At 44.2% G+C, this 20,614-nt stretch overlaps 1 protein-coding gene across 6 annotated transcripts in view; it reads left to right on the forward strand.

Annotated features, from left to right (window-relative positions):
- The first annotated feature begins 632 nt into the window (after window positions 1-632).
- Window positions 633-20,614, forward strand: part of LOC137339981 (gamma-adducin-like) — a 199,988-nt gene continuing 180,006 nt past the window's right edge. For 5 of the 6 annotated variants that reach the window (XM_068002099.1, XM_068002106.1, XM_068002103.1 and 2 more), the window contains exon 1: window positions 1,480-1,630. The gene's annotated coding sequence lies outside the window, so the exon portion shown is untranslated. Of the gene's footprint in view, window positions 681-1,479; window positions 1,631-20,614 lie in introns of those variants that run through there. The other variant, XM_068002101.1, reaches the window with a different exon arrangement.

A 20,614-nucleotide genomic window follows, 5' to 3' on the forward strand; every position in this document is an offset into this window, starting at 1 on the left:
ACTTGTTTTTTTATTCTTAGTTATGACTTTTTTCCTGGCATTCAACACATGGCTTGAAGTTTCTGGTTCTCTTTGTGTTTTACAGCTGCAGTAGACACCACCCCTCCCCCAATTCACTACAGAGTTCACTAAATTCCCCCATTGTGTAGTCCCCACCCAGTCCACATTAGGGGTCAACAGTGTTGGCAAGTAATGTTCATAGCAGCACTGAGAAAGTTACAGCAGTTTTGATTATGATTCCATTTATATATCCTCCGTTTTTTTGAAGTTATGGGGAAGAGCTGAAAAATGTTGCATTACTGCACTGTGCCTTTAGACCACCCCCCCCCAAAGAGATAACATTGTACAAACTTTAAAAAATGCAAAATTAGGTTTTTGCATAGCAGTTTGCTTGTATGTTGCTAAAGTATATATTTCTTATTTCATTTCACGTCTTGTAATACTGCAGTCTTCCAGCTGTTGACCACATGATGACTGCTGTTACAGAGTAGTAAAATCTCTGCACCAATTGAAGCTGGTCAATGCTGGAGTGCTTTATCAGCTATTGTACGTACAGTTAAGAAAAACAGATCACACCATCCAAAAAAATCCCACACAGGATCCACGCCTACTCCTTTCTGTTACAGCTTCTCAGGAGGTTAAGGTAGGGGGCAACAGTAATCTGAAAATTAAAAACTCTGGTGAGCACTAATTTGATTTTTGTTGCAGATATGTGCATATTTCTAGTTAATGCTTACAATTTGATAAATGCTAACATTTATCGAAGGACTAAAGATTTTTGAGAAGGGGGTTTGGTGTTAACCACAGCTTGGTGGCCAGATCTCTGCCTCGCTCCCTAATATCGTGCGCTGGTGGTTACTCGACCAAGACCACGGAAAATTTAACTCGTCAGTCATTCGGGACAGATTTCTGTTTAAAGATTTTTTAAAAAATTAAAATATGTCCTGGTTGAAGTTTGTCCCTCCAGATAATCACCCGCCCCTTTCCACCGCAAAGCTTTCTGAATGAACCATCATCAGCGGTTACGGTCGATTTTTAAAAGCCTCAGCTTCATGCAATGCTTGGTGTGTTTTCTATTACACTTTGCGGATTAGTAATTATACTCGAAGTAAATTGGCATATTGGGTGGTGGAGGAAAATACGCATTTAATGAAAAAAAACTGCAATTATATATTGCACCCTGGGAGCCATCCCCGCCCCTTTAAATACACTAACAAGGCCGAGTTTCAGTGAATTGCAAAATGCCTCGATAGTGTTGAGCTTACCGTAACCGCCGCTTCATTAACATTATGCTCGTTCTAAGTAAATCAAAATAACTTGACCGTCCAATAAAATACCATCCGTGAGCTACAACAGGAGGTTTTTTTTAAAAAAAGATTTCAACCGTTTTTTTCAAATTGAGTTCAAGCGTTCGATCTCGCGCGACAAAAGCCTTGGTTACCCAGTCGCGAGGGCGGTTGCCGTAGTGCGCACGCGCAGTGGTTTGGGGCCGTGTGTAGTGTCTGTTCTTCTTGCTGAATAAACTCGCTCGAGACGATTCGAGGAGCCGTTTGTGAGAGGATTTAATCCGAGCGAAATGCTTCGGACGTGATGCGGCGGAGGGGGGGGGAAAAAAGAAGGATTCTAAGAGGTACCGGGTCCCTTCCGATTTCTCCCCTCCTTTTAAAGCTTTACTGTTTTGTACATATGTTTCAACAAGAAAAATCCTGTGCCTGTTTATAGTCCAGAACATGCTTTTATACTACACAGGCGCTGTTAAGTGGTGCTATAAATGTTTTCTTTCCTCCCTCCCCCTCTGTAGTTAGGAGCAATCAAATGTTTCTCTCTCCTACCCTACTCTTCTTCCCATCTAAATGAGCTGTTTAGGTGTGTAAAAGGTTGTTGTATAAATAACCTTTCAGTTGTGCAACTAAATGGTGAGAGAGGCTGAGGACTAGTATGCGGTGCGGGGGCTTGACCCTGGCGTGGTTGCTACTTCGCCCACAGCTGCATAATGTATTTGCATATTTTAAAATGTGTAAATAGTTTCAATGCAACAACGAGCTTAAGCAAGTTTTAATAAGTGGGTTCTGATTGTTGTAATTTTGGTGTATCCAAATGCTGGAGTGGATTTAATGGAGTATTTGCGTCGATTGTAGGGATTGTGGTTGCTCAGCTTTTTTTGTGGTTGAGGTGGACGAATTTTAATACCAAATGTGTTGACCTGAGTTTCATAGCAGATAGTGACTTTTAAAAACAATATAGTTTCTTAGTAAAGGTTGCTCTGCGATTATCGTTTAATAAAATCTGCTTTGTAAATGGACTTTGCGTGAGGCATCAATACAACAAATGAAATCTGGCAAACAGTGACGTTTTGTTTTCCAACTTACATTACAACGTGCTAAATGGTCGTGTTGGGAAAACTTTGTGGTCTTGACGTGTTGCCTTCAAAAACAATAGAATTAGCATTAATTGTTTCACGTTTTATTAATGTGGGAAATAATTTTCCTTGAGAATTGTTGAGATGTTAATCATGTGTGTGATCTTATCAGTCTGGGAGAAGCACCCCAGTGGCCTTAGGGCTTGTTTTAATTATCAAATTTCACTACTGGCGGTTGCCAATTAATTTTTGGAGCAGTGGCCTTTCTGTATCCAGACCGGATTAGAAAGGTCTGGTCTTAGTAGTGACTAAAATTACAGTGAAACTGTTTATCCACACGTTTTGTATGTAGCTTTCATCGCATTGTACATAGGTTTAGGTACTGAATTAATGTCACTCATAAAATGCTGCATTGGATTTAATTGTTACACTTCTCTGAATAGAGGTGCACTACTGTACAATTTGTGTTATAGTGGTAGATTATACTTGATAGTTTGTACATCCACTGCTGAAACAATTTTCTTTTCAAATGGTTGGAGAAGTGTTTTAATTCTTTAACACACACCAAAGACCTGATAGTTTAAATCAGACTTCTGGGAAGTATGCATATCAATAACCAGGCACATGGTGGCATATGCCTTCCAGACTTAAAGTTGTGATGATTATTATCTTTTCACCTACAATTATGCTGCTCACTGTGCCATTGCATAGAACAGCAATTATATGTTCTTGATTCCAAAAAATGAATTACAAGGCAGCAATTCAAGCTTCTGATTCTGTGATGTTTGTAACCTATTTGAGCTTCACTTGCAGTTTATAAAGCTAACTGAATGGGATTGAATTATCACATCTATCCTCCTAAAGGAGGAGTATGGTACTTATATAATGTGATGTACCTTTAAATGTTGAGTATTATGATCTAATTTATTGCCTTGTTTATTTAGAATATGCTATGTGCATAACAGTTTATTTGATTAAGTGTTGAATTTCTGAAGCTGTTATCTGATGATATGCTCTGAGCACATCATGTGATAAAACAGTGACTTAATTTACCAATTTGGCATGTGACATTCGCCAGCTACCTAAAAGAAGTCGTGCTTCACAGTGATCTGATCGGCCTGTGGGAAGCATGTAACCTGTTTTTTGTGATTTTTGAGGCTGGGATTGCATGCAGTCACTGTGATGGTTTAACTGTTCCTGGGAGCACTAAGTCTTTCAACTGTTAATTTCAATTTCCAACACTTTGTGAGGGTGAGTAGGAGCACTTGTGTTATGGCCTCTTTCTGTCATGCACTGGGTCCTACAGTTGGGATGTGACAGTTTAATAGCTGTGGGGCTGTTATTCAATATTCTTTTCACTCAAACTAATAGGCTGAGCAGTACAGCTGAATTGTCAGATATGATCCTTTTCTTAGCCAGGGCAGCAGTGGGACACTACAGTTGGCCTCAGCATGCTCGGAGTAGGAAATAAAAAGTGCATCATTTAGACTTAACACTTCGATTATTATTCAGTAACTCGACTCCTGTGAATTCTAGGTCTGTGTGAATATCTGGTGAGGAAAGCCATGAGCTTGGCTGGAGTCCCTACTTCCAGGATGCAGTAGTCTACTGCCAATGTTCAGGATCACACCTGAAGAATAGTCAGTTGGAAAGGTGACTGCTGATACTTTGGTCACCATACCTCTGTGCATGAATTGCTGCCTTAGGAGGAGTGAGAATTTTGTGAGTTGGGGGTGGTATTTTTAGCATGTCTTCTATGCCAATAAACATCTGCCTCTGAGTACCAGCTCTATAATTGAATCTCTGATTTCAGAACATCACAAAATGATGTCAATGAAACTCATCAATTTGAATCTCAGCATTGTAACTCGTGGCTGGATTTGACATAACTTGAATACAAGACATTTGCGCTTTGTGAAAAATTTCCATTGTAATCATAGTATGCTCAAAACTGGGCATCAGTGAGTTGCTGTGGGCCATCAGCAGCATCAGAATTGTATTCCAGCACAATCTGTAACCTCATGGCCCCGCATATTCCTCACTCTACCATTACCAACAAGCCAGGGGGATCAACCCCGTTCAATGAGGAATGTAGAAGAACATGCCAGAAGCAGCACCAGGCGTACCTAAAAATGAGGTGCCAACCTGGTGAAGCTACAACTCAGGACTACATTCATGCTAAACAGCAGAAGCAGCATGCTATAGACAGAGCTAAGCGATTCCACAACCAATGGATCAGATCGAAGCTGTGCAGTCCTGCCACATCCAGTCATGAATGGTGGTGGACAATTAAACAACTAAAAGGAGGAAGCGGCTCTGTGAACATCCCCATCCTCAATGATGGCAGAGTCCAGCACGTGAGTGCAAAAGACAAGGCTGAAGCGTTTGCAACCACCTTCAGCCAGAAGTGCCGAGTAGATGACCCATCTCGGCCTCCTCCCGATATCCCTACCATCACAAAAGCCAGTCTTCAGCCAATTCGATTCACTCCATGTGATATCAAGAAACTGCTGAGTGCGCTGCATACAACAAAGGCTATGGGCCCCGACAACATCCCGGCTGTAGTGCTGAAGACCTGTGCTCCAGAACTATCCGCATCTCTAGCCAAGCTGTTCCAGTATAGCTACAACACTGGCATCTTCCCGACAATGTGGAAAATTGGCCAGGTATGTCCTGCCACAAAAAGCAGGACAAATCCAATCTGGCCAATTACCGCCCCATCAGTCTACTCTCAATCATCAGCAAAGTGATGGAAGGTGTCATCAACAGTGCTATCAAGCGGCACTTACTCACCAATAACTCGCTCACCGATGCTCAGTTTGGGTTCTGCCAGGACCACTCTGCTCCAGACCTCCATTACAGCCTTGGTCCAAACATGGACAATAAAGCTGAATTCCGGAGGTGAGGTGAGTTACTGCCCTTGACATCAAGGCAGCATTTGGCCAAATGTGGCACCAAGGAGTCCGAGTAAAATTGAAGTCAATGGGAATCGGGGAAAACTCGCCAATGGTTGGAGTCATAACTAGCACAAAAGAAGACGGTAGTGGTTGTTGGAGGCCAATCATCTCAGCCCCAGGACATTGCTGCAGGAGTTCCTCAAGGCAGTGTCCTTGGCCCAACCATCTTCAGCTGCTTCATCAATGACCTTCCCTCCATCATAAGGTCAGAAATGGGGATGTTCACTGATGATTGCACAGTGTTCAGTTCCATTCGCAACCCCTCAGATAATGAAGCAGTCTGTGCCTGCATGCAGCAAGATCTGGACAACATCCAGGCTTGGGCTGATAAGTGGCAACTTAGAGAACAAAGAGTCTAACCGCCTCCCCTTGACATTCAACGGCATTACCATCACCAAATCCCCCACCATCAACATCCTGGGGGTCACCATTGACTAGAAACTTAACTGGACCAGCAACGTAAATACTGTGGCTAGAGAGCAGGTCAGAGGCTGGGTATTCTGTGGGGAGTGACTCACCACCTGACTCCCCAAAGCTTTTCCAGCATCTGCAAGGCACAAGTCAGGAGTGTGATGGAATACTCTCCACTTGCCTGGATGAGTGCAGCTCCAGCAACACTCAAGCTCAACACCATCCAGGACAAAGCAGCCCGCTTGATTAGCACCCCATCCACCACCCTAAACATTCACTCCCTTCACCACTGGCGCACTGTGGCTGCAGTGTGTACCATCCACAGGATGCACTGCAACAACTCGCCAAGGCTTCTTCGACAGCACCACCCAAACCCGCGACCTCTACCGCCTAGAAGGACAAGGGCAGCAGGCACGTGGGAACAACACCGCCTGCATGTTCCCCTCCAAGTCACACACCATCCTGACTTGGAAATATAGCGCCGTTCCTTCATCGTCGCTGGGTCAAAATCCTGGAACTCCCTACTTAACAGCACTGTGGGAGAACGTTCACCACACGGACTGCAGCAGTTCAAGAAGGCGGCTCATCACCACCTTCTCAAGGGCAGTTAGGGATGGGCAATAAATGTTGGTCTTGCCCACATCCCATGAACGAATTTAAAAAAAACATTACTTCATATACAGAGCATAAGTTTACATAAGTAGTTCCCATTATAAATGTGAACATACAAAATTTATAATGGAAATATAAGGACAGGATCCATGTCTTTAAATTGGGGACTGAATTATGTCTCTATGCCTTTTTAACCTTGCTTCAACTGAAGAATACACTTGGTCATGACTCCCTGTATGCAACACCCTGGGAAATGAACACACACATGCTCCATTCCATTCCATTTCTCCCCCCACCCCCCACACATCATTGAAGCTCGGCTATGCTCTACCCTTCCCCATGGAAAATAGTGAATAATTTGGATATGATATTAGAGTGTATCCTGTACCCGTAGCACCACACACCTGCAAGGAGTCAATGCCTTCGGAAAAGGAGGAGGGAAAAAAAAACTTTGCAGGAGTTAAAACTAAGAAATTTGGATTAATGGTTTATTTTCAATGCATTCAATTCATTCAGAATTGATTTAAATATTAAATAATGTATTTGGAATTTCTGTTATCTTGCTACGGGGGTCTGTGGGTGCACTACTTTTATCATAAGGTAAATATGGGTTAGGCAGACTGACTTAAGCCCATCATTCAGAAAAATCTACCGCCAAAGTTATTGCCTCCATTAACCTACCTGGAAGTTCAATCCTAGTATTGATTACTCTTTGCATGAAGTAGTTGTTCTCAACATTGGTCCTAAATTTGCCTTTCACCAGTTTGAACTTTGTATCCTGTTCTACCTAAAGGTTCACCAGAAGTAAACCTATTTAATCACAAGAATCAGCACAGATGAGGGAGGCCATTTGTCAGGTTTTGGCATACCCAACCAGAATAAACTTTCATTTCTCCCTCAATACATCATTTAGATGTCTCCAGAATGAATCTAAGGTTTTTGCCTCCATTACCCTGCCCAGACGAACATTTCAAGTGTTGGTCGCTGTTTGTGTAAGATGTGCTTCTTGACTTTGGTCTTAAACTTTCACTGGTTTCAACCTGATTGACGGGAGAGCGGAAGATTCATCCACAGTTCCACCCCACTGGAATTTAAAGGGCATGTGTAATCAAGGAGGAATCCTGACAGCCAAGTTCTGTCCCAAATAACTAGTCCTGCCGACAGGCAAAAATCTTCTTTTCCAGCCTTCTCAAACTCATGAATTTTGTGGCCTAGTTTGCTTACATCTTTGTCAAAACCTTTACTTTTCTTCCTCATAGCCTCTGAGTCAGAAAGTTGTGGGTTCAAGCCCCACTCCAGAGAGTTGAGCACATAATGTAGGCTGACACTTCACTGCAGTACTAAGGGAGTGCTGCATTGTTGGAGGTGATGTCTTTTGGATGACAAGTTAAACCCCTTAGATGAACGTAAAAGATCCCATGGCACTATTTGAAGAGCAGGGGAGTTCTACAAAAGCCCTGGATAACATTTATCCCTCAATCCACATCACTCAAAATAGATTATCCGGTCATTTATCTCATTGCTATTTGAGAGTTGAGTGCAAATTGGCTGCTGTGTTTTCCTACATTACACCAGCGACTATACTTCAAAAGTACTTCGGCTATGAGGTGCTTAGGACATCCTGAGGTTGTGAAAGGCTCTGTATAAATTAAATTCAGTCATTCCTTACAGCTGATTTTTTTTTTAATGTCTTTTATTTTTCATCCTTTTCATCTTACAGGCACTTGGCTCTGAATTTAGTACGACAAGGATAACCTTAATAATACGAGATTCAGGGCTGGTGGGGGGGGGGGGGAAGCGGAAGAGAAGAAATCGAGGAAGAAATCATGTGTTTTTATCAGTAGTTTTTGTACCTTTTCTGCTTCAGACCAGTGAAGACCTTTTGGAAGACCACTGCAAACCTGATGTGTTATTTATTGACCTAATTTATCAATATTAATTGGGAAGTTTTTAGAAGTTACAAATTTCAACTTTTATTACATTTTTTTTTTTGCCTTTTTTCGTTTCCTCTCCTGAAGTTGCTGACTTTTGCTGATACGGACATCGTCAGTCCTCTAGTTTGTTTAATATAGTAGCACCAGCTGCTTTTTAAAGAAGGGGAATTTGTGGCTGCTGAGTAGTGCTATTTGTGGAAGCAGACCTGAAGATGGCTTTCAGTTGTAAACCTCCGTGCCTTGATGGAAGTCAGCCTCAAAAAGATTCAGCACAGTGCCAACCCTTTTATTGCCTCTACATATGCTTGGATACAATGTGCAAGTACCTTGAATTATTATATAGGCCCATTTACTCAATTTATCTTTATAAAAGCCTGCAAAAATGCCCAGATCCACTCAGGATTTTATAGTATGATGAATGGTGGTTTTGTTGATATCCTCCTCCTTGCCTCTTTCTCGCTCTTCCTCTTCGCTCTACTCTTGAGCCACTTATGCAACTAAACTTGATACTTTGTAACAAAACATCATTTTTCAGTTGTTCCTGTCAGGTAAACTAAACTGTAAACACGTGATTCTTTCACTTCTTGAGGAATTTCAGTGAAAGGCGAAGGTTCATAGTGTGCATCACCAAGATTAAAATTAGTAAGAGAGAAGGTAACGAAAATCAAAAAGTAATAGTTCGGCAATGCCAAGCTTGAGTTTTGCAGATTGAAGGAGGAAGAAAAGACTGAAGAATGTCAAAGGTTCTGCATTCTGGGAAAGAATATAACCATCAAAGAAAACTAGATCTTTATGAATTTTAGTTTTCATATGTTTCTGAAATAGGTAATAGTTTTAAGTTCTGGATACTCCTACAGATCAGTGTTTGCTGCTTGGAATTTATTAAAGTTGTGCTGCTTAATAGTACCATCTGTGTATCCTGTCCAAATGATTGGCTGGTTAGAGTATTTTTCACAAGGAAGCAAGAGAAATGTTCGTGACTCATTGTTTAAACCAAATTATTGAGGTTTCTGGTAAACAAAATGCTACACGCAAATCCTTTTCTAACTCGCGCCACAGAGCCTATTCAAACTTTCAGCTTATTATACTATATTCTTCTGAATAATAATAGATCACATTTCATATTGTTGCTTTTCCAGTGGACATCCAGATGGCTGGAAGGCAGTGGTACATTATGACAGTTGTTTTGGTAGGTCATAATATGGTCACGATTGCTCCCAGTGAATATATTGTAATTGTTCTTGTTTCACTGTTTTTATAGCTTATAATGGTACATATAGCTGGGAAGCAGCAAGATCTATGTGTTTGGGTACAAATACCCCTGCTTTCTCTGTCATTTGCACGGAATTGTGCTGGAATTTGGAGTAGTCTGACTGGTTAGCATTTTCCTATGCGTGTATAGTGGAAGTCAGCTCTGAGGAAGGCATGTAATATGGTTTATAAAGTGAAAAGCACACTCAGGTTGTTACACCACACAACCTGTGGTTAATGAGTGGCTTGAGAACAACCAGACAGGTGACTTGTATGATCTACGTAAGCAAAAGAAGCTATCGAGTTTGAGGGCTTTTACACCAAGTATTCTCTTGGGTTTAGCATCACCAGCTAATCTTGTGAGCAGACCACGCGTCCCCTATGATCCAGAGTGCGCCTTTTCTGCCCATTTTCTAGGTAAGTGATAATAACAGAGCCTCTGTACACCAGCTATTGGAATGTGTCGCATCTCACCATATGATTTTTCTCTCTTCAAAAAGCAGACTGAATATGCATTCTATGACACCCAGGCTCTGAGACAACAACTGATTCTATTTAAACAAAATAGGTGAATGAACAGTAAATGGTATCAAACAATGAATTACACATTTCTCTACTCTCCTTGAACTATAAAGCAATAAAGACACCACTCAATTTCTCTCAATTATACTTCAAATAGAAGCTTTACTTGCTGTCGCTTCAATCTAATGTAGCTCAGCTTAAAACATGCAGCTCTTTGACTGTTGGTTGCAAGACTGAAACAATAACGACAGTAGACTGTCCGCATGAAGCCTGATATTAAACCTCTAATAGGAGATGCCTGACCACCGAGCTGGCCATTCACAAAGATCTCTTCATCAAACCCACTACCCTAGGGTGGGCCTGTTTCTTTGACCTGTCCAACAGTGGCTTGGGACTATCACAGCTGACAGAAAAATGATCCAGAATAACTTCAGCGGGATTGCAATAAAAGGCATTAGACAACTGCACTTCATGATTCCTTGGATCAACAGCTACCTATCTATATTGAAAGGATAACCAGCATTTAACCACGGCCAGGATGTTTTTAAGTTATTAATTACCACTTGTGCAAATATGGCTTTTTTTAATGAGGGGAGTAGATATGCAAACTCTCAATTACATTACAGTTACCATATCGTAAATAGTTGAGGTGTTGCAATGAGAAGAAGGCTTTCAGATTAGGTTTGTTAAAAGAAATTAAGGCAAACTTATTGCTTAAGTAAAACGCTGGACTTAAATTACTGGAAGTTGGGAAAAACCCTGCATTGTTGAATGTTGTATATTCAATATACAAATGTAAATAGACTGTAAAACTGACACTGGTAAAAGGTTTATCTAGATTGAAAGAAGCAATTATTTAAAGAGAGCGAAGTATAGTTTTTAGAATTCTTAATGTTAATGAACCCCGTCCAGCACTATAAGGCACTGTGTTGTGTTTATTTTTGCTTTTCCAGTATAATTGCTACATTTTGAGTTAAAACTTAAGACAACAACCAACTTGGAAATCATTACACATTAGAATGGCTGCACATTATAGATTCCAGTGTAATATGCTGCATTGTGTTACTATAACTGTTAATGCTACTGGCAATTGTAGTGATTAGAGGTTTGACAAAGCTATACTACAGTAGTTGAGCAATTTTATTTACAGAACTTAGAAGTGCAATATTGGTGGCACGTATAGAAGTATATAGATAATGTGCAATAATAATTGCCCCTAAAATTTAGGGGGAGTTTTAGAAGTTAATAAGATACGACTTAATTTGTGACACATGACTTTGTAACTCCCAATATTTTCAGTGCTGTGCACATTTAAGCATTTAAATAATCTTTTTGTTGGATAAAATCTTGCCTCCCAAGGCGTGCTTTAGTAAGTGCAACAATAGACCATTAAAATCTAAACAAAGATAAGCAACTTTAAGCCTCAGTCTATTTTGGTAATGCATTTTGGGTAGAGTGGCTTGATTCTGGCCAAGTTGTGGTCTGAAAATGTATAACTTTTTAACAATATTTTGGCTTGCCAAATTGAAGCACCATTGTTATTTACATTGTAAGAGAAGGCGACTAGTATACTACATCCTAAATTTGCATTGGTTAAGTCCCTAGACTTCTGGTAATTTCTGTGAGTCTTGAATTCAGTTTGCTTCAAATTCTTGCAGATTTTTGATTATTAGAAGCTTTAGGATTCATTGGTTCAATGCAAATCTACCATTTTTCCTACTTTTATATTTGCTGCCTTACTTACCCTGACAGCTATAGATCAGAGTGGAACTGGTATTTGGCTGAATCCACCTGAGGCACTAAGCATTAGTAAAACCGACGCCATTATCTTCGGTCCCCACCAAAACCGGTACCACCAATTCCGTCCTCCTCCTCCCTGACTGCCATCTTGGGCTGAACCTAATTGTTTGCAACTTCAGCATCCTGTTGAACCCTGAGCTCAGATGAGCGCAAGGATCAAGCTTAATGTGAGGGTGCCTTTCCGCCTTTGTTAAGTAGTTTGCCAGCACTGATGTTCTCAAGTTTGTGCATGAAGAACAGCTATTTGGTTATGATACTGGAGGTTGGAGAACTCTACCCCAGTGTGAGATTGCTGATGGAAGAAGGCTGGAGGATGGGAAGTAGCTATGTTACTCAAAGCAAGGGTTCTTTTATTTAGCACCATTTGCATCCTTAATCTTGAAAGTGTTGGAGTCATATGTTCATGATCAAAATGAAGGCAATAACTTATCAGGTGTTTATTAAGAATCTGAAACAAATTAACTCTCATTTTGAGCTATTTTATGTGGCTTTACTGTTTTTTAAAAAGAAAGTATTGTTGGCTGTCTTTGACTTTTCCCCATGTACTCTGGGACATTCATCTCCTTGCTGGTTGTGGGACCTTCTTGTGTGAAAATTGACTGTCACATTTGCTTATTAAACAATGGTGACCACACTCCAAAAGTAATTCATTGGTTGTGAAGCACTTTGGGGACCCCCTTAGGTCATAAAGGCACTGTATAAACGCAAGTTTCATCATTCTTTCAAAGTTGCCAAATGTCAATTTTGGTAGCAGCAAAGGAAAAACTGTATTAGATAATAATGAGAAAGATGGAGTGACGTGTGCTTCTGTATTCATTTTTTTTAAAAATGAATCCTTTTTGTCTTGTATGATATCAATGGTCCATGCTAAATGCATGACCACTAGATATAAGCTACGGTTGCATGTATCCTCTTTTTTTGTAATTTGTTAATGCTTTTAAAATGTTTGGTGTTATGAGCTTTCTTGGTATGGCTCAGTGAAGGAGCCATCTGGACAGGGATGAAAATAAGTTCTACTCCAAGCCCTTCTCTTTGCATAATGATGTAATCATACCAATGTATTGAACCAGCTTAACTCACTTTGATGGACTTGAGAACCCCCAGTACTGGTCGCCTATCAGGAGACTCAGAAAAAGCTGGGTTTCTGCTGTCAGAACCAAGAGTGAAAGCCAAACAGAACTAGAATGTGTAATCTTGCAAAAGTTTTCTGAGGTTGATCTGAGTTATTTTGCTCTTTTGGCTGTTAGGAAGGCTGTCAAACACCCTGGTAATTGAAATGGCTCCTGGAATGATGGCAGACTTGTTAGAAACTGACCACATTCACCATTTGTCGGGGAGTGGACTAGATAAGGGTCCGAGAAACAGGGAATTTTACATTTGGGTGAGTTTGAGTACTACCCTACTACCATCTCTCTCGACCCCTCCACTGTCTGTCATTTGTCACACTGCTTGTTGAGCAATAATTTCCTCCAAATAAATATTGGGGAGACTGAAGCCATTGTCTTTGGTTCCTGCCGCAAACTCCGTTCCCTAGCCGCCAACTCCATCCTTTCCCTGGCCACTGTCTCAGGCTGAACCAGACCATTCGCAACTTTGGCGTCCTATTTGACACTGAGACGAGCTTCCGACCACATATCCACTCCATCACCAAAACCACCTACTTCCACCCCTGTTACATTGCTCGTCTCCACCCCTGCCTCAGCTCATCTGCTGAAACCCTCATCCATGCCTTTGTTACCTCTAGACTCGACTTTTCCAATGCTTTCCTGGCTGACCTCCCATCTTCCACCCCCCATAAACTTGAGCTCATCCAAAACTCTGTTGCCTGTATCCTAACTCGCACCAAGCCCCGTTCTCCCATCACACCTGCATTCGCGCACCTACATTGGCTTCTGGTCCGGGAACGCCTTGATTTTAAAATTCTCATCCTTTGTTTTCAAATCCCTGCACGACCTAGCCCCTCCCTATCTCTATAACCTCTACACCCTACAACCCTCCGAGATCTCTGCACTCCTCCAATTCTTACCTCTTGCGCAGCCCCGATTTTAATCACTCCACATTGGCAGTCGTGCCTTCAACTGCCTAGGCCCTAAGCTCTGGAATTCCCTCCCTAAACCTCTCCGCCTCTCTACCTCTCCTTCCTCCCTTTTAAGACGCTCCTTAAAACCTACCTCTTTGGCCAAGCTGTCCTAATATCTCCTTATGTGGCTTGGTGTCAAATTTTGTTTGATAAATCTCCTGTGAAGTGCCTTGGGATGTTTTATCACGTTAAAGATGCTATATAAATGCTTGTGCTTGTTGTTGTTGCTGTCCCCCTCATTAAATCATGCTAATTTTATTACTTTTGGGGTCAATGTCAGTTTTCAGTTGTGACTGCCATCTTGCATACCATCTGAATTGGTCAAGAGAAACCAAAGTAACTACCTTTTTGATGTCAAGGCAGCTTTTTTGACTGTGGCACTAAGGAGTTCGAGCAAAACTGAGTTCATTAAGGATCATGTGGAAAATCCTCCAGTTTTTTTTTATTCGTTCATGGGATGTGGGCATCGCTGGTAAGGCCGGCATTTATTGCCCATCCCTAATTGCCCTTGAGAAGGTGGTGGTGAGTCGCCTTTTGAACCACTTCAGTCTGTGTGGTGAAGGTTCTCCCACAGTGCTGTTAGGAAGGGAGTTCCAGGATTTTGACCCAGCGGCGATATATTTCCAAATCGGGATGGTGTGTGACTTGGAGGGGAACGTGCAGGTGGTGTTGTTCCCATGTGCCTGCTGCCCTTGTCCTTCCAGGTGGTAGAGGTCGCGGGTTTGGGAGGTGCTGTCGAAGAAGCCTTGGCGAGTTGCTGCCATGCCTCCTGTGGATGGTACACACTGCAGCCACTGTGCGCCGGTGGTGAAGGGAGTGAATGTTTAGGGTGGTGGATGGGGTGCCAATCAAGCAGGCTGCTTTGTCCTGGATGGTGTCGAGCTTCTTGAGTGTTGTTGGAGCTGTACTCATCCAGGCAAGTGGAGAGTATTCCATCACACTCCTGACTTGTGCCTTGTAGATGGTGGAAAGGCTTTGGGGAGTCAGGAGGTGAGACACTCGCCACAGAATACCCAGCCTCTGACCTGCTCTTGTAGCCACAGTATTTATATGGCTGGTCCAGTTAAGTTTCTAGTCAATGGTGACCCCCAGGATGTTGATGGTGGGGGATTTGGCAATGGTTAGACTCTCTCTTGTTGGAGATGGTCATTGCCTGGCACTTGTCTGGCGCGAATGTTAATTGCCACTTATGAGCCCAAGCCTGGATATTGTCCAGGTCTTGCTGCATGCGGGCTCGGACTACTTCATTATCTGAGGGGTTGCGAATGGAACTGAACACTGTGCAATCATCAGCGAACATCCCCATTCCTGACGTTATGATGGAGGGAAGGTCATTGATGAAGCAGCTGAAGATGGTTGGGCCAAGGACACTGCCCTGAGGAACTCCTGCAGCAATGTCCTGGGGCTGAGATGATTGGCCACCAACAACCACTACCATCTTCCTTTGTGCTAGGTATGACTCCAGCCACTGGAGAGTTTTCCCCCTGAGTCCCATTGACTTCAATTTTACTAGGGCTCCTTGGTGCCACACTCGGTCAAATGCTGCCTTGATGTCAAGGGCAGTCACTCTCACCTCACCTCTGGAATTCAGCTCTTTTGTCCACGTTTGTGCCAAGGCTGTAATGAGGTCTGGAGCCAAGTGGTCCTGGCAGAACCCAAACTGAGCATCGGTGAGCAGGTTATTGGTGAGTAAGTGCTGTTTGATAGCACTGTTGACGACACCTTCCATCACTTTGCTGATGATTGAGAGTAGACTGATGGGGTGGTAATTGGCCAGATTGGATTTGTCCTGCTTTTTGTGGACAGGACATACCTGGGCAATTTTCCACATTGTCGGGTAGATGCCAGTGTTATAGCTGTACTGGAACAGCTTGGCTAGAGACGCGGCTAGTTCTGGAGCACAAGACTCAGCACTGCAGCCGGGATGTTGTCGGGGCCCATAGCCTTTGCTGCATCCAGTGCACTCAGCCGTTTCTTGATATCACGTGGAGTGAATCGGTTTGGCCGAAGACTGGCTTGTGTGATGGTGGTGATATCGGGAGGAGGCCGAGATGGATCATCCACTCGGCACTTCTGGCTGAAGATGGTTGCAAATGCTTCAGCCTTGTATTTTGCACTCACGTGCTGGACTATGCCATCATTGAGGATGGGGACGTTTACAGCGACGACTCCTCCCGTTAGTTGTTTAATTGTCCATTATCATTCACGATTGGATGTGGCAGGACTGCAGAGCTTTGACCTGATCCGTTGGTTGTGGAATCGCTTAGCTCTGTCTTTGGCATATTGCTTCCGCTGTTTAGCATGCATGTAGTCCTGAGTTATAGCTTCCAGGTTGGCACCTCATTTTTAGGTACGCATGGCATGCTCTTCTACACTCCTTATTGAACCAGGGTTGATCCCCTGGCTTGTTGGTAATGGTAGAGTGAGGAATATGCCAGGCCATGAGGTTACAGATTGTACTGGAATACAATTCTGCTGCTGATGGCCCTCAGCACCTCATGGATGCCCAGTTTTGAGCTGCTAGATCTGTTCTGAATCTATCCCATTTAACATGGTGGTAGTGCCATACAACACGTTGGATGGTGTCCTCAGTGTAAAGACGGGACTTCATCTCCACAAGGACTGTGCGGTGGTCACTCCTACCAATACTGTCATGGACAGATACATTTGCGACAGGTAGATTGGTGAGGACGAGGTCAAGTAAGTTTTTCCCTCGTGTTGGTTCGCTCACCACCTGCCGCATGCCCAGTCTGGTAGCTATGTCCTTCAGGACTCTGCCAGCTCGGTCAGTCGTGGTACTACCGATCCACCCTTGGTGATGGACATTGAAGTCCCCCACCCAGAGTACATTCTGTGCCTTTGCTACCCTCAGTGCTTCCTCCAAGTGGCGTTCAACATGGAGGAGGACTGATTCATCAGCTGAAGGAGGGTGATAATCAGCAAGAGGTTTCCTTGCCCATCTTTGACCTGATGCCATCAGATTTTGTCAGGTCCAGAGTCAATGTTGAGGACTCCCAGGGCCACTCCCTCCTGACTGTAGTATCACTGTACCGCCACCTCTGGTCGGTCTGTCCTGCCGGTGGGACAGGACATACCCAGGGATGGTGATGGAAGAGTCTGGGACGTTGGCTGATAGGTATGATTCTGTGAGAGTGGCTATGTCTGGCAGTTGCTTGACTAGTCTGTGGGACAGCTCTCCCAATTATGACACAAGTCCCCAGATGTAAGTGAGGAGGACTTTGCAGGGTCGACTGGGCTTGGTTTGCCTTTGTCGTGTCCGGTGCCTAGTGGTCTGATGCCAGGTGGTCCGTCCAGCTTTATTCTTCTTCTGAGTTTTTCCTCGCGAGATTTTACAACTGAGTGGCTTGCTAGGCCATTTCAGAGGGCAATTAAGAATCAACCACATTGCTGTGGGTCTGGAGTCACATATAGGCCAAGGACGTGCAGGTTTCCTTCCCTAAAGGGCATTACTGAACCAGATGGGTTTTTACGACAATCTGATAGTTTCTTGGCCACCATTACTGATACTAGTATTTTAATTCTAGATTTTATTTAATTAATTGAATTTAAATTCCCCATCTGCCGTGATGGGATTTGAACTCGTGACTCTGGATTATTAGTCCAGGCCTCTGGATTACTAGTCCAGTAACATAACCACTGTGCTACCGTACCCTGGTTGGAGTTATACTTGATTCACAGGAAGTTGATCATGGTTGTTGGAGGCCAATCGTTACAGTCCCTGGACGGCATCCAGGTTTGGGCTGACAAGTGGCAGTTAATATTCATGCTGCATAAGTGCCATTTCCAACAAGAAAAAGCACAACCACTTGCCTCTAACCTCGAGTGGCAACATCATTGCTAAACCCCACCACAAGCACCATCTTAAGGATCACCTCTGACCAAAAGCTTAACTGGACCAGTCACATCAACACTGTAGCTACAAGAGCAAAACAAAGGCTTGGTACTCTGAGTTGCTCACCTTCTGACTCCTCAGAACTTATCCACCATCTACAAAGCTCAAGTCAGAAGTGTGATGGAATATTCATCACTTCCCTGGATGGGTGTAAACACAAGACACTGAAAAAGCTTGAACGTATGTCATCCAGGACAAAGTACCTGCCCTGCCACTGGTCTCAGTTTCCATCCTCTCCATGACTGATGCATTGGCTGCAGCAGTATTTATTATCTCCAGCATGCATTGCAGCAACTCACCAAGTTTACCTTAATACCACCTCCCAGCCCTGCGACCTCTACCACTGAGAAAGACTAGCAGCAATATCACTGGAATGCTATCACCTCAAGTTGGCCCCCTTGCATTCCAAATCAGATATAGTAAGTCTGATTTGAACTTCCAGCAGGGAATGGGCAGGTGGCCAGTGGAGTTTGCCTACCCATTCTCTTTGAATGTCGGCTCAGGCCTCAATTCCATTCTGCTGGCAAGCTACGGACACTTTGTTGCAGCTGGCCAGCACTGGGAGGGTCGGAAATCGGTTGGCTCCCACCCTGATCTGGCCAATAGTTGGGGGCCGGGCTGAAGGGGGAGGCAGTGCTGGGGGTGAAAGAGGGGTTACTGCAGTGGGACTGTTGTAGCTGGGAAATGGAGAATTAGTGGAAACGGAACCTGAAGTTTGGTACGTCTAGGGGAGGTTTGATTCATTGGTGGATTCCTGGTGCCTGACCACACTGGTTAGTGACTTTTTCTAAGGGATCTCTAAACATTGAATTTGTTGTTCTGTTATTGGTTCCTGGATATATCTGTGTCTCCTCCTCTTCCGGTCGCCTGGCTCCAATCCTCTCAGTAATTAGATTGAATACATTTTCTTGTCAGTAAATCCTAGAAGTTACAAATCTTCTCAGGTTCAGTAATGCTGGTGACTCTGGTAAGTGTATTCTGCAACCCTTACGTGCCAGTTTTAGCCTGCACTGCCATTTAGTTATAACAACAACTTCCATTTATATAGCGCCTTTAACGTAGTAAAACGTTCACAGGTGCGTTATCAAGCAAAATCTGACACCGAGCCACATAAGGAGACAGGTGCAGTAGGTTTTAAGGAGCTCCTTAAAGGAGGGGGAAGAGAGGTATAAATTTGGAGAGGTTTAGGAAGGGAATTCCGGAGCTTAGGGCCTAGGCAGCAGAAGGCACGGCCGCCAATGGTGGAGCGATGAAAATCAGGGATGTGCAAGAGGCCAGAATTGGAAGAGCGCAGAGATTTCGGAGGGAGTTAGAGATGACGTGGGGCGAGGCCATGGAGGGAATTTGAAACCAGGATGAGAATTTTAAAAATGAGGTGTTCCCGGACCCCGAGCCAATGCAAGTATAGTGATTACAGGAGTAATGAGTGAATGGGACTTGGTGCGAGTTAGGATACTGGCGGCAGAGTTTTGGATGAGCAAGTTTATGGAGGGTGCAATGTGGGAGACCGGCTAGGAAAGCATTGGAATAGTCGAGTTATGATAGTATAACTTGAGGGGGTGGAACAATCCATTGTCCTATGAACTGGCTATTGTGTTCTGAACACTTGACCTCAAATGTGCTTCCCCAGTCTTCTGGTAAGAAGAACAACTGAACACTCTGGAGTAATGAAGTTACTGTAAAATTTAAAAACTGCTTTAATTTGCAGGATACATGCGACTGAACAAGGTAGTAGTTCCAGCTTCCTGTAACACATAACAAGAAAGCACACCATGCTATCCTAGTTAGTAGACATAATACTCTTTTTTTTCTTTTTAGTCAGTCCTCACTTGAACCTAACCGACTATTTTTTAATTTCCTGCCTTGCCTTAAGCTGTCTCTAACATTCTTCATTTGAACTGACTTTGAACATGTCACTATTCTTTGTGAGGCCTCCCAGGACAGGAAATTGTATTCATAATTCTTTCCTTGATGAAGAGCTGCCTCCGCCCCCCCTCTCCTTCCACCCCCCCCCCACTCCTTCCACCCCCCCACTCCCCTCTCCTTCCACCCCCCCCTCTCCTTCCACCCCCCCCCTCTCCTTCCACCCCCCCCCTCTCCTTCCACCCCCCCCTCTCCTTCCACACACCCCCCCCTCTCCTTCCACACACCCCCCCTTCTCCTTCCACACCCCCCCCTTCTCCTTCCACACCCCCCCCTTCTCCTTCCACACCCCCCCCCTTCTCCTTCCACACCCCCCCCCTTCTCCTTCCACACCCCCCCCCCCTTCTCCTTCCACACCCCCCCCCTTCTCCTTCCACACCCCCCCCCCTTCTCCTTCCACACCCCCCCCCCTTCTCCTTCCACACCCCCCCCCCTTCTCCTTCCACACCCCCCCCCTTCTCCTTCCACACCCCCCCCCTTCTCCTTCCACACCCCCCCCCTTCTCCTTCCACACCCCCCCCCTTCTCCTTCCACACCCCCCCCCTTCTCCTTCCACACCCCCCCCCCTTCTCCTTCCACACCCCCCCCCCCTTCTCCTTCCACACCCCCCCCCCCTTCTCCTTCCACACCCCCCCCCTTCTCCTTCCACACCCCCCCCCTTCTCCTTCCACACCCCCCCCCCTTCTCCTTCCACACCCCCCCCCCTTCTCCTTCCACACCCCCCCCCCCTTCTCCTTCCACACCCCCCCCCTTCTCCTTCCACACCCCCCCCCTTCTCCTTCCACACCCCCCCCCTTCTCCTTCCACACCCCCCCCCCTTCTCCTTCCACACCCCCCCCCCCTTCTCCTTCC

This window comes from Heptranchias perlo, chromosome 21 (genome assembly GCF_035084215.1).
Source record: "Heptranchias perlo isolate sHepPer1 chromosome 21, sHepPer1.hap1, whole genome shotgun sequence".
In the NCBI taxonomy this organism is placed as follows: Eukaryota; Metazoa; Chordata; class Chondrichthyes; order Hexanchiformes; family Hexanchidae; genus Heptranchias; species Heptranchias perlo.